General features: G+C 37.9%; 1 long non-coding RNA gene across 1 annotated transcript; it reads left to right on the top strand.

Annotated features, from left to right (window-relative positions):
- Positions 1 to 2,569: 2,569 nt before the first annotated feature.
- Positions 2,570 to 3,828, top strand: LOC127161062 (uncharacterized). The gene is made up of 3 exons (XR_007826924.1): positions 2,570 to 2,707; positions 2,787 to 2,872; positions 3,477 to 3,828. It is a non-coding gene; the product is annotated as an uncharacterized LOC127161062 (long non-coding RNA).
- Positions 3,829 to 15,357: the final 11,529 nt, after the last annotated feature.

Genomic DNA, 15,357 nt, shown 5'->3' with positions numbered 1-15,357 from the left:
GGAACAAATGAGGAATAAACAAGAAGAGAAAGAGAGAGAAGAATGGAAGAGAAAAATAAAAGAAAATGACAAAGAGACTCGAGAGGAAATTAAACGACAGCAGAGAGAATGGGAGGAAGAAAAGAAACGACAGATAAGAGAAAGAGAAGAAGAGGAAAGAGAGAGAAAAGAGAAACATGAGAAACAGCTGAAAGAAAAACAAGAAGAACTGGAGAACAAGAGAAAGAAATTTGAAACCAAGAGAGAAGAACAAGAAAAGGTGAATGAGGAGGAGAGACAGAAACTGAAGAGAGAGAGAGAACAGAAAGAGAGAGAATATGTAGAAAAGATAAACAAATTGGAGAGACATCATGAGCAGCTGGAGCAAGAGAGAAAAGAGGAGTGGAGAAGAAGAAAACTAGAGGATGAAGAGAGACGAGTGGAGAAGAGAAAGCGATGGGAGAAAATGATGGAAGATGTTAAACAAGACCAAGAGGAGGAGATCAGGAGAAGAGAAAGAGAGGAGAGAGAAAGAACAGACAGAGAAGAAAAAGAGTGTGATGAAATGAAACAGAGACATGAAGAGGAAATACAGAAGATGAAGAAGAAACATGAAGATGAAGCCAGAAAACAAGAAGAAGAATTGAATGATTTAAGAAAGAGAAAAGAGCAGCCTGTTCAGGAGCTCAAAGAGAGACTTGAAGACTTTCAAAAACAACTGAATGATGCAAAAAGGTTAAGAAAGGAGATAGAAGATAAAAAGAAAGAAGCGGAACGTTTAAAAGACAACCTAGAAGATAAAGAGAAAGAAGCGGAACGTTTAAAAAAGGAGCGAGATGCTAGATGGCAATGTCATGTCATGTGAAGCATTTTTAACATTATTGATCAGACAAATAACAGGCACTTGTCTTTTGTAGTGAATGTGAAGGGTTTTTCTGATTTTTTAGTTCATGAGTAAAATAAGGTCTGTGGTAAACATAAAGATACTGGAGCATTTTGCTCTACAGTGTAAACTGCATACACTGCAAACATACTGTAATTATCTATTTACATTTTTTTTTTTTTTTTTTTTTTTTTAATAAGCACAACAGCTTCAACATTATATTTTCAATACGGGTGTGTAATTTAGGCTATAAAGCAAAATGTGTGTGTATATATATATATATATATATATATATATATATATATATATATATATATATATATTCATCGAGAAGTGCAATAGTAACTCTGATCATCATTCTGAGGAAAAACTGGACAATACGGTATGCTTTTTCACCTATTCTGTGTAAAACCACCAAGGGAAGCAGGTTGTAGAGATGACAAGAATAAGCCCAATAGTAAATCTATTAATTATGTCACTGATTAAACCCACCATTTATCACTCAATAAAAAAAAAAAAAAAAAAAAAAAAAAATCACATTGCTGGGTGTTTTTGAAAGTTTTGATTTTGTTTGGTTTAACAGTTACCTTTGCGAGTATGGCTCTCACTTAACGTGAAAAAGAAGAACTTGAAAAGGAACTTTCTATAATGGTTAACATGAATAACACTTAATGTAAGTGTGGACAGCACATTTCAATAGTGGACAAAGGTTTGCTATATTTTGATGGAATCTTGGTGGACTAACATAAGCAAACTGTCAGTTGGCATCAGATAAAGATAGCAGGACAACAGCCAGATATCTCTTAGAGGGCAAGAAGAAGACCTTTAATACCAAGCATGGGAAGGACTGGACTACTCATTGGTCAAATTCAGGGACATGCACACAGGTAGGGCCCTTTTTCCCCATACGCTCTGAAGTGCCCTTGTTTTTGATGGCAGTGTTTTTTTTTTTTTCTTTAATAAATCAATGCTGTATTGGTCACCCTTTATGTTTGTCTGTTTTACAAATATTTAGCCAGTGAGAGGTATTAAAAAGGTATTTGGGATCTGTTCATACTGTCCATCTGTAATGTGGGGTTTGGGTTTTGTTCATGTTCTTGTTTTCATGTCTTTTATTTTGTAGTTTTGATTCATGCTGTTTGTGTCTTGCTTCCTTTGCCCTCTTGTATTCCTGACATTGGTTCCTAAGTTCAATGTGTCATGTTCTCATTGGTTGGTTTGTGTCATGTGACCCCCATTGTTTGGTATAAGTAGCCCTCATGTTCCCTTTGTTCCTTGTTGTGTATTGAAGTGTAAATCTGCTGTTGGTGAGTCTATTTTTCTGTTCAAGTCCCTTTCATGCCATGCCATGCCATGCCTTGCCAAGTATGTCCATGCCAAAGGATTTCACATTTGGATTACAATAAAACTGCACTTGGGTTCATCAACTTCAACTCACCGCTTCAGTTGGATTAACTGTTACACCGTCAAACAACCTCATGACTCCACTCCCTCTGTCTTGACGGAATGAAGTTCCACATCAGCTGAGCTGAACGAAATCTTGCAAGTGTGGCAAGGTGGGTGACGTAATTCAGTTTCATTGGCTCATTGGTGCATGATTGTCACCCACCATAGCCTATTGGAAGTGGCGCTGATGGTATTTTAAGGCTGGAGTTAGATCACCTGGTGTGCGTCACGACTAGGACCGCCCATATTGAGTGCGCTGGTGCAGACGGTGCGTGGTTTCTTTTTGGTTTGTAGCTGTTTGGCTAATAGATGTGGGCATGTGGATTTTAAATGTAGAGTTTCTCTTTTCTCAGTGCGTTTTATGTCTGGTTGGGTCACAGACTGTCCACTGCATGTCAGGTATGTCAGATTCTTTTTTTTTTTTTTTTTATCTACTGTTGTTTGGCGTCGGGTGATTAATTATCTGTTTAACTCTTAGCCGTGAAATCAGTGAAAAGTCTTCCTGCATGTTAATTCGAGCTGTGAGCGACTATACACTTCGTGTGGCACGAGGGATTGCTTTGGGTAAGCGTAATCAGCCTGCTTCCTCTTTCACAAGACAAGTATTTAATTAATAATTTTTCTTTCTTAGTGCGCTGAGCTGTCTCTCTCGTCGCGTTTCTTGAAGGCGGAAGTGTTTATACCCGTCGTTAAAGGAGGACGCGCTGCTGTTTTTCCTGCTGTTTTTTTTTTGTATTGTTTCGTTTTCTTTTTGTTTTCGTATTTGAATGTCAACTGGTGTCCAGCCGAACTTCAGCTGTGCTTCTGTTTGCTGTTTAATTGCCAAATATACTAACGGCTCCGAGTTGCTCTACTATTATTAAAGGGCTGGTTTACATCTGGGGCATTATTAATGTCATCGCTTGTGCCCTGATAAGTGTTTTCACGCTATTGTAGGGGAACTCTGACTCTAGGACCTGCTTCAGTGAGCATCCGGACTGTTGCATTCATTCCATTTTGTGTTGTGTTGTTTATATCATTGTTTATTAGTATTTTGTTTTGTATATTTTCAATAGTTTAAGTTTGATATTGTAATAGTGTTTCTTTATAAATGTTTCTGTTTACTTTGATGGAAAGATTTCCACTGTATTATTGAATTTAATTTGTTGTTTGTTTTGGTGTATTTTAGGCACTGCCGGCCTGAGGCTGGGAGGCTAGCTAGCTAGCTTGGAGTACGGGTGGTGGTGCAATTGTGTGGAGTGCAGTGCTGCTTGGATTCACCTTTCACTGTGTGTGCGTGCGTGCGTGCGTGCGTGTGTTACACGAATTCACAGATAGGGTCTTCACTCCATCTAGCCTGCCCCTGCTGCTGGAAAGCCTGTGTCTTTTATTTTTTTTTTTTTTTTTTTTTTGTTGTGAGTATTTTCAAATTGATATTTTTATTTTGTCCAGTACACAGAGTTTCTGATTGTGACAGTGTTTGATTGTGACCTGACATTTGACATTGATTATCATTGAACATTTTAACTATTTATGGTGATTTGAATAAAGTCTTCTGTACATTGTTCACACGTCTCTCTCGGATCATTTCAGCCTACGAACCTGTGTCCCTTATTTTGGTTATCTCCCCATTTCCTTACGGGGTGGCGTAGTCGGATTGTATTTGGGTGTGTTCAAACGTACTTACAACGTTGTCCCCCCTCTCTCAGCATTGCCACACAAGGATAAATAAAGATCTTGTTGTTTGAAAATGTTTTCTTTAGGCAAGAAACTCTGTCTATAAAGGCTCATATTTTATGTATTTGAGGTTTGTATCTTGACATATAACTTTATTTCAAACAGATGAGTTAAATCAAGCAGAATGAATCCAAAGGCTCCACCTGGGGTGCATTTATCTGTCATGATGTCAGTAATGGAGGCATGACCTGCACAGCTACTATCTCTTACTACACAGTTTTGTCTTATTTTTTCAGCAGCGTCAATTTTACTTTCTCACACGGAAGTGGCCAAATGTTTAATAGGAAGCCACTACAGACGTGCAGTAAAGAGTAAGTGCTGAAAAGGCATGGGCACAGTTATTTTTGTGCCTGACCTTATTGAATATCTACTTGTATGGTTTTGCCTTTCAGAGACTACATTTATGGGAGGAAAGTATTAAAGGGCACCTACTATGCCCCTTTTACAAGATGTAATATTAATCTTATGGCTCTCCTGAATGTGCCTGTGAAGTTTAAAATCCAAATACAATACAGATACGTTAAAAAGTGTCATTTTTGGGGCGGGTCTAAAAAGTGCTGTTTCGAGAAGGGTGTTCCTGCACAACCGGAGGCTGCAGTTTCAGGACCGCATTTCTAGGACCCTGTAGTTTTTTTTGTATTATTTTATTTTATTTTATTTATTTATTGTACATATTAGCATCTCATACTATTTAATAGTGCTTGCTATTCAATTCTGTATATTATTTTTTAAAAGAAATATGTAGTTGTTTAATTGTATACACTTAATTATTGTCCTAACCGACTCCTAACCCTTAACATACCCATTGGTAACCCGTTTGAAATATTTAACCCAATTTATTTCAATATATTCTATATATATTCTGGTGTTAAATTCCATTTTCTTGTAAAGAAAGACTTGTATTTTTGCAGACTTCAGTTCATTAGCCGCAGCACAGCAATTCACGTCTGATGTGTGACACACATAAAGTGCAATAAACGGTAAAACAATTGCGCTACATATTAGAGAGGACCGGTATTTTTTATGTACTTACATAGAATTATTATTATCTTAGCAAGAGTTGCTGAACAATGAATCAAAGCCTGCAATCTGTGATCGCATGCAGTTGCTGACAATCGCAAAAGCGTGCAGTCGCTTGCTTATGCGTGCTGTTCTACTGGTTTCACTTTAACTTTTGAAATTTATTATGTTTAGCAAGGAGGGGATAGGATGAATGCCCCCAACTTTGGCGTGACACCTGTCCTGCTTGTTGTAGACGCAAAGTAATCAGTTTAACGTGGTTACGTGGCCAAATTTTAATTTTGTTCGGTTTATAGAAAGGTTTAACCCATTTAAAGGTATTTTTTCTTTTTTTATTCTGGTTGTGGCGTTTATATGGAGCATTTTTAGTCGGATTGGACTTTTAAACCGATTACAATACTCCGTGTAAACGCACCTAGTGAGTGACAGTGAATAGAACATAACTGCTGCAGACTCTTAGATGATCTTACAAAAATTTTAGCTTCACGTTTTCCTACTTAAATCCAATAAATAGTCAATGAACAAGATAAACTCTGTACCTTACGTTGTTATATTCGTAATCCATGAAAACTTGCATAATGTAATTACTTTCCTTTATTTACAGGTATACAAAAATATCAATGAACTTCACAAAAGATATATAAATAAACTCTTACAAACATTTGTAAAACCAAATCGATAAATTGTGCACAGACTTACATGAAATTCTGTGAAACTCCTACAAAGCCTCAACAGACATTTACAGCAGAAACACTAACATCCTTAAATATTTTATGATGTGTTTCTGATACGACACTGCTTTCAACACAGTGACAGACAAAATGGCTGATATGGTAATACGCACCTGTCAGTCAATAGGGTGAACAGAGAGCAGAGAACAAATTATCATCAACATTCCATTCAAAAATCAATCCAGGATGAAGACTAGGGAGAACCGAGGACTTATAAGAAAGACCAAACAAGGGGAACTAAAGAGATGATTAATACAACACAGGTGAACACAAATGAAGCTGATTAACTATTAATGAGAACAGGAACCAAACCAAATAAGGGAAAACAGGAACTAAACAGGAACATACAAGTGACAGCGATTTATTAACATTTGTACTAGTAAAATTACTGGTATGTACACTATTATTTTTCCCCTCGCATCGGCACATTTATGGAATTTAACTCTAATGCTATTGGCCCTGTTTAGTAAATCTGGCACTTTATGTTATGAAAATGTATTGTAGTATACTGTATAAACACTGTTTTGTTGTATATATTGTCTGAAGTGTCTCGCTCTGCAGCGCACAGTTGCCCCTTTACCAACAAGGCAATTTGAGTGCTGGTTTGGAGCCAGAGCTTAGTTTCAAATCAGTTCTTTGTCTTTCGACACCCAAAGCACCAACTCTGAACCAGGAAAAGTGGTTTGTAAGTAGCACTGAAAACATGGTCTAGAGGTAAGAACCACTGGCGTCATGGGCGGGGGGCGGTATGCCAACGCATCTCGAGCAAGCCTGGTGTATTTGTGTTTGGTGCTGCCATGCAGCATTGGTAAGGATAAGACGTATTCAGTGATGTAAGACCTGGCTCTCTGGTGGCTCTCTAGCCCGTGGAAAAAGCAAACCCGTTCTAAGAAGGCTTGCCAGTCAAACCAATTCAGAACCGGCACTAGAACTGGCTCTGAAATAGCATCTGGTTCATGTTGGTGGAAAAAGGGTATGAGTCGCATGTCAAAACAAATAACATGAGCCAACAGTGATTCCACCACTAGAGGCTGTTCTTTTATCGTATAATGACAGTGGACCTCCAGCCACTCCAGCAGTGCAACCCAAAAAAACTATTGCCATGGATTTTTCCAATAGCGATTGTTCCTGCAGTCAACTATCAGTGCAGATTAATTTGCAAAACCCATTAATTGGCCTCTATTCAGTGTCATTTTTGGGGAAAAGCTACCACAACATTAAGGGCATAAAATGTTACATTTTTAATGAGAGATAAAATAAGCATGAAAATTTGGTTTATTCAGTAGTAAACTGTGACTCTTGAACCTTTGCCTTCTCAATCCCTACCATTATAGGGGGAAAAAAAGTAAAACAGCCTAGTGTCATGGAATCACCAGGCTCCACCCTGACTCCCTCACTTTGTGCACCATCGCCAGAATTACAGTATGATCACCATCGCCCTGTCACCAACCTCTGCACTCATCAGCACTACCATAAAAGCCTGCCACACATACACACACACATTGTCTGGTCTCAACTTGGACTCGCCCAAGCTTTGAACTATTGATTCACCTGTATACTTACCTCCGTGTTGATCCTCCTTGTTCTCCCCTTCAGTAATTTTGCTTTTCCCTCCAGCTTCTAAGTTTGTTCCTAAGGATTCCTGTAATATGAAGAAATATTCTTGTTATCAGCGACATTCAAGGTGTGTGTTTGTGTGTGTGTGTTTGCATTTGTAAATAAACCTTTGTTTGTGGTCACTCACAACATCCTTTTAGTGTGTGTTTTATTCACAAGAAGAGAATCAGTGGAGAAAGTTCAGTCATCAAGAGATCTCACACAGTATCAGATAAAACAGGAAGTGAGAAAGTGTGTGTCTCTGTTATGTCTTGAGACATATTGTGCTTGCTTTGCTGCTTCTTGTTCTCTCTCTTTTGTCCCACCTTTCTATCACAGGACTGGATCCTACCAAAGTGATCTCCAGCTCTGATTGGTGCTAATGGGACCAAGGAGAGGCAATAAAAGGTATCTGCAGTACCTGAAGAGGGAGCTCTGCTCATCTTCTAATTTCCTGTTGTTCAATTGCACGTGCTATTGTGTGTTTGCTACAGTGTTGTTGCTGTTAGCTTATCTGTTGATCTGCCTGCTGTGTGCAGTGTGAATTTTGGTTTTGAGTTGATAAGTTGTTGTCAGTCTCATTTTCATTTAGTATATTTGGAAGCTGTAGCGGGTGAATGCCATTTTCTTTTGTAAATATTGTTTTCTCATTTTTCATTAGATAGGGAGTTAGGGTAATATATTGTTTTTTTTTTTTTTTTTTGTTTTGTTTTGTTTGGTTTTTTTTTTTTTTTTTTTTTTTTTTGTTAGTGAATTTAGTCTTTTCTGTTAGGAGCTAGCTTGGTGTTTGTTGTTTTGGATTTTGCTCACCCCTGAAGTTGTGCTTTCACTTGTGGTTCAGTAAATAAATGTATAAAGGATCTTTTATTGTCTATTTCAGTTTATGTTGCGGCCTTACCCTAGAGAGGATCTTAACAACTGGGGCTCATCCGGGATCCTGGAAACTAGTTCATTTGATTAGGCCTGAGTCATTGTGTTTGATTGGATATTTTCATTTGATGTGGATAATGGAGTTGGATTTATCTTCATTTACTCGAAATCTAACTTTGGAAATATTTAATAAGTGCAGGAAAGATGACTTGCTACAGATTGCAGATTTAATTTGTGTTGCTGTGTCATCTAATGCCTCTAAACAAATGCTAAAGGCTGAATTGTACAACATATTGGTGGACATGCAGATCTTGCCACCAGACAGTGGTGTTAAAGAGGGGACTGTTGCATCGGTCGTGGTTGACGTGGAGGCTCCCTCTGACACGAGTCTTCTTGGTGTTCACTATGATCCCTTGTTGGCAATCAGGCTAAAAGAATTTAATTGCAGATAAAAAGGCAAGAGCGTGAGAACCAGCTGTTGTGTCTGCAGGAAATAGAGCTGCAGACTGCAAGATTACGTGGTCACGGTAGACCTAAGTGGTGTGTAGCAAGCGAAGTTTCTGTGTGAGTTGTTGTTTGTTATTAGATGACTTTAAAATTTGTTTGCCAGACAACGCTGTGTGTCATCTAAGCAAACAAAAAAACGTCTCTTCTGTCTTGGAAGCTGCGGTGTTAGCTGGTACTCATGTTTTCTCTAATGAAACCCACCCAATGAAAAACACAAGTCTGTTCACAATAATAGTGGTAAAAAGCACGGGAGCCAGCCAATCTCTAGGATAGTGTCTAACCACTTTCAACTAAGACATTTACAGGGACTAAAGTGCCTGCTCACGGAGTTGAGTTAGAATGTTTTGAGGTTCCGTTGCATAATGTCTTCATAAAATCTAAACTGGTTACAGGACAGGTGCAAATTATGCTCCAGACTATATTTGTAACAACAGCCAAAAATACATTGTATGTGTCAAAATTATTGATTTTTATTTTATGCCATAAATCATTAGGAAATTAAGTACAGAACATTTCTATGAAGATATTTAGTAAATTTCCTACTGAAAATATTTCAAAATGTATTTTTGGATTAGTAATATGCATTGTTAATAACTTTATTTGAACAACTTTAAATGCGATTTTCTCAGTATTTAATTTTTTTTGCACTCTCAGATTCCAGATTTTCAAATAATTGTATCTCGGCCAAATCATAACAAACCATACATCAATGGAAAGCTTATTTATTAATCTCAGTTTTGACACTTTTGAAAAATTGACCCTTATGACTGGTTTTGTGGTCCTTGGTCACAAATAGTAAGGTGTACTTGCATACACACATTAGCTGTCTCCCAAAGACTCCAAAGTGCGTATTTGAAGTGCGATTGTGTCACAGCGTCACAACGTAAACTGTTGTGTAAAAAAAAAAAGAATTTGGAATAATGAAAATTCGTTAGTTTCTGCTTATTGTATTTATCAGAAGAATTAAAGAAGAAACAGCATCTATCGTATTTAATTTCTGGTTTAAAAGGGAGAACTTGAATGAAGCACACGGACCGAACTGTAACAGCTTACATAATTTCATTCTTACGGAGCTGAATTCTTCATTCACTCAAATGAATCCAATTCAGGAGGCACCCTCTGAAGTGCGCATTCCAAGGCCGAATGCGTCACTGCGGCACAACGAAGGCTGCCATAATTCGAAAGCGGCTTCAAATGCGGTCTCCGATTCCCAGGAAAATGAAGTGTACATCTGATGGACACTTTGCACCTTGCCATATCCCAGAATCACTTGCGCGCAGATGACGATGGAATTTACAAGTTATAAGTTACAAAAAAAACTGTCAGTCTCCCTTGTTCTGGGGCTCCATGCAAGATCTCACCTTCTGGAGTTTCAGTGATCACGAGAACAGTGAAGAATCAGGCCAGAACTACACGAAAGGATTGTGTTAATTATCTCAAGGTAGCTGGGACCATAGTCACCAAGAAAATATTTGGTAACACACTACGCTGTGAAGGACTTAAATCCTGCCGTGCCCGCAAGATACCCCTGCTCAAGAAAGTACATGTACAGGCCCGTCTGAAGTTTGCCAATGAACATCAGAATGATTTAGAGGAGAACTGGGTGAAAGTGTTGTGGTCAGATGAGACCAAAATCAAGCTCTTTGGCATCAACTCGCCATGTTTGGAGGAGGAGGAATGCTGCTTATGACCCCAAGAACACCATCCCCACTGTCAAACATGGAGGTAGAAACATTATGCTTTGGGGATGTTTTTCTGCTAAGGGGACAGGACAGCTTAGGTGAGAACCTCCTTCCCTCAGTCAGGGCACTGAAAATGGGTCATGAATGGGTTTTCCAGCATGACAGTGACCCAAAACACATGGCCAAGGCAACAAAAGAGTGGCTCAAGAAGAAGCACTTGAAGGTACTGGAGTGGAGAAAATCTCACAGAAAATCTGTGGAAGGGGGCTGAAGGTTCAAGTTGCCAAACATCAGCCTTGAAACCTTAATGACTCGGAGAGGATCTGGAAAGAAGAGTGGGACAAAATCTTCTGAGATGTGTGCAAACCTGGTGGCCAACTACAAGAAATGTCTGACCTCCATGATTGCCAACTAAGGTTTTGCCACTAAATACCAAGTCATGTTTTGTGAAGGGGTCAAATACTTCTTTTGCTCATCAAAATCAGTTTATAACTTATTTGAAATGCGTTTTTCTGGATTTTATATCTGGGTTTTTTTCTGGGTTGTATATCATCCTAATGATTTTTAATGACATGAGAATTTGGAATAATGAAAATTCGTTAGTTTCTGCTTATTGTATTTATCAGAAGAATTAAAGAAGAAACAGCATCTATCGTATTTAATTTCTGGTTTAAAAGGGAGAACTTGAATGAAGCACACGGACCGAACTGTAACAGCTTACATAATTTCATTCTTACGGAGCTGAATTCTTCATTCACTCAAATAAATATAAAATCTTTTTTTTTTTTCAGCCTCTGCAGGCGGGGCACAGATGAGAGTTTCTCGTCTTTCAGCGTTTTTCTTTCGATTTTGATGTCAAAGCGTTGGTGTTGAAATGGCGTCAGATTCAGGTAAGAATAAAATTATATATATAAATATGCAGCAACTCGCAGCAGTCTGTGAAACAGCCAATGGTTTACTTCGTTTAAGAAATGATTTTTCGCTGTGTTTTTTTACATTTATGTTTAAAAGTGGCATTGAACACCAGGAAGAAACTAACGCTAATTAACATCTCACATACATTTTTGTACATATATTGTGAAATGGCTTGGAGAAATTAGATCTTCTGTTTTTTTTGCTTTTTATATCACTTTGGGCACAAATTCTGACCAAACCAAGCTAGGCTTTCACCATTTTTCTTTTTTATTTTGATTTCAAGGCGTTTGTGTTGAAATGGCATCAAGTTCAGGAATCAGATATGCAGCAACGTTTCCTCAATGAGTATATATGAAATATTAGTCAACAGTAGGCAATGGTCTACTTCGTTTAGTTTATTAAATGATTATTTCACTGCACTCTTGAACACCAGGAACAAACGAATGACCTGTAAAAGGATACATCTCACATACATTTTATCTAAATCTTTTCAGTACACATCAGACTGGTTATTTAGACCAACGTTATTCTAGTTTTACGGTTTAAATTACTTTTCATTGTAATATCCTTTTCAAAGATGCTATAAATGTCAGTTTTCGTTTTGCAGTGCGTGCGGTCCGTACTTTTTCCGTGTTAACTTGTTCAGAGCGTCATGCGGATGCGGTTTGGCAATGCTTTCCCGCAGCGGTACTGATGCAGACAGTGCTGCCCACAGTGGCGGATTAAGACTCTTTGGTGCCCCTGGGCAACAACACCTAAAGTCCCCCCCACCTCCCCAAATACTCCACCCACACTTTTTTACTTGCAAAATTTCATATTAATAAACCTATCTTAGAAAAGTGGTAACCTGATTTTGTAAGGATTTCTACTTGAGCTTAAAATGACTTCTGTTGATGTAGCCTTGATGTAGCCTTTTATCAGATTAGATATAAATCTGAACAGTATGCAGCAAATTCAAACATGTTTTAACTAGTGAAACCAACTGTTACAGGTATAATAATAATCCAGTCTGTTCATCTCATCAGACTCTATGGCCAACAAAGAAAGTGTGGATAGTGTTTTTAGAGTCATTATTGTCCTCAGTTCATTTTTCATTAATTTATATTTTATTTACAAAATAATTTTCGAGTGTTTTACTCCCTAAAACAAAAACGGGTGTTTTTGATTTTAAAACAGCGCAAGAAGAGGCGAAAGAGCAAACAACTGAACAAACAGCTTTGACAAAGATTAATCTATATTAATTTAAACAGTGAACACACATTCAGAAGAATTGGACAAATTGAGGAGGAGTTCCTACATCTGGAAAAGCTACTGGAAAAAGAGGAGATCCGGGCAGCAATGGTGTAAAAAAAAAAAAAAAAAAAAACAACATTTCCTCACTAGAGCTCTCATCTTTGAAAATTCAATCATTTATTTTAACTAATATATTGATTTTGTGACTGAACAATGGCTTGTTACATACAGAGAAAGCACGAGCTAACTGAATAGAATATCTTTGTTATTGTACAAGTACAACAAGATTTAGTTTAAAACTTCCAAATTGATACTAAAGCTCAAAAATACAAATTATTTCAAATTACAATATAAAATTTTAAATTCTAAAAAGTTTGCAGGAGTATTAAAATAGTGCAAATAGCTAAGATGTGCAATGCAGCATTAAAACCTAATCGGTACAATCAGAAAATATAATGTCATTAAAACAAGGGATGAATTTATTATTCCATGTGCATTTAAGGTTAATGTGTGTACTGGGTTACATTTTAGTTACAGCAGCCATCACTGTGTTGTTATGGAAACAAAACATCTAATTCTTGCAATGTTTTTGAGATGATAGTATGCTGATTTAGTTCCTGCTTTGACACGACTACTGAAACTAAGGTCTGACTCCAAAATCACACCAAGATTCCTGACTTGGTTTTTAGTTGTTTGACCCCCAGAGTCAAGATATGCATTCACCTTAAGAACTTCCTCTTTGCTTCCAAATGCAGTGACTTCAGTTTTCTCCTCGTTTAACTGAAGGAAGTTCTGGCACATCCAACTGTTAATTTCATCAATGCATTGGCAGAGGGAATCAGTGGGGCTGTAGTCATTTGGTGATAAGGCAAGGTAAATCTGGGTAACATCAGCATAGCTGTGATAGGCAATTTGGTTCTTTCTCGTTATTTGACTTAGTGGGAGCATATACAGGCTAAACAAGAGCGGCGCTAGAATTGAGCCTTGAGGGACTCCGCATGTCATGGACATCCACTTAGACTGATGCTCTCCTATACTCACATAATAACCTCTCCCTTCTAAGTACGACCTGAACCAACTGAGAGCAATCCCAAAAAGCCCGACCCAGTTTTCCAGTCTCTCTAGAAGAATGTTATGATCGACAGTGTCAAACGCAGCACTAAGATCTAGTAGTACCAGCACTGATATTTTGCCAGAATCAGAATTTAAGCGAATATCATTTATTATCTTAACGAGCGCTGTCTCTGTACTGTGATGCGGCCGGAAGCCAGAATGAAAATTGTTCAGGTATCCATTTGAGTTTAAGTAGTTGTTCAACTGATTGAAAACTACCTTTTCAATAATCTTGACTATAAAAGGAAGATTTGATATCACTCTGTAGTTGCTCAATGTGGTGTTATCAAGATTGCTCTTTTTCAGAAGAGGCTTAACAACTGCAGTTTTCAGGGAGTTTGGAAAAGTCCCAGAAAGAAGTGAGGTGTTCACCACTTCTAAGAGATCTGCTTCTAAACAGTTAAACACACTTTTGAAAAAAGATGTGGGAAGTGTGTCAAGGTTGCAGGTTGACGATTTAAGGTGCTGTACTATTTCTTCCAAAGTTTTGCTATCAATTGCTTCAAAAACAGACATAGTTGACTTCTTTTGGAAATTGCGGTTGAATCTGCATAACTTGAGGATGTGCTAATCACCTTTCTGATATTATTGATCTTCTCGGAAAAGAAGGAAGCAAACTCACTGCATTTGCTGTCAGAGAGCTTTTCACTGGGAATCTGACTTGGGGGGTTTGTTAGTTTCTCAACAGTAGCAAAAAGAGTGTGAGTGTTGTTCAGGTTACTGTTTATAAGGTTTGAGAAGAACTTCTGTCTTGCTGTGGCTAGTTCTACATTGAAAGCATGAAGGCTGTCTTTATAGATGCTATAGTGAATTTCAAGTTTCGTCTTCCGCCACATCCGCTCAGCTTTTCTGCATTGTCTTTTCATACTCTGTACTGCTGTTGATTTTCTCCAAGATGATTTTTGTCTGCCAGTCATCTTACTGACTTTCACTGGTGCAATGTCATCAATGACATTCTTAACTTTTGAGTTAAAGGACTCCAGGAGAAGATCAACAGAGTCAGCAGAAATGCTTGGCATTGAAGATATAGCCTTCATAAACAGCACACTAGTGTTTTCGTTAATGCATCTTTTTCTGACAGAGATGGATCTAGATTCAGTGGTAGCAGCGATCAATATATCAAAGAAAATACAGAAGTGATCCTTAATGACAGTGGATGAAATGTTTAGACCCTTACTAATGAGTAAATCAAGAGTGTGTCCACGATTGTGTGTGGGTCCATGCACATGCTGAATCAGGTCAAAAGTGTTTAAAACAGTTATTATTTCTTTTGTAGTTTTGATTTCTGCATTTTCTATGTGAATATTAAAATCCCCTGCAATAGCAAAACAGTCAAACTCTGAGAAAATTATTGATAACAGTTCTGTGGACTCTTCAGCAAAGGCTGGAGAATACTTTGGAGGCCTGTAAATAATGATAAATAGAATTTGTGGAGCACCTTTCAGCACAGTCCCTAGATATTCAAAAGACAAGTACTGACCAAATGACACTTGCTTGCATTGATAGACATCTTTAAATACAGCAGCTACGCCTCCACCTCTCCTAACAGCTCTGCAGACACTAGGAGGGGCTGTTTCATTGAGGACCGTAACCGTATCTCAAACGTGTTCGTGATCATATAGCTTTCATGAAATGTGAGTTTGTTGTTAGCTGTAAGAGATTCTTT

The sequence above is a fragment of the Labeo rohita genome, unplaced genomic scaffold (assembly GCF_022985175.1).
Source record: "Labeo rohita strain BAU-BD-2019 unplaced genomic scaffold, IGBB_LRoh.1.0 scaffold_54, whole genome shotgun sequence".
In the NCBI taxonomy this organism is placed as follows: domain Eukaryota; kingdom Metazoa; phylum Chordata; class Actinopteri; order Cypriniformes; family Cyprinidae; genus Labeo; species Labeo rohita.
This window is presented reverse-complemented; position numbering and strand designations above follow the sequence as displayed.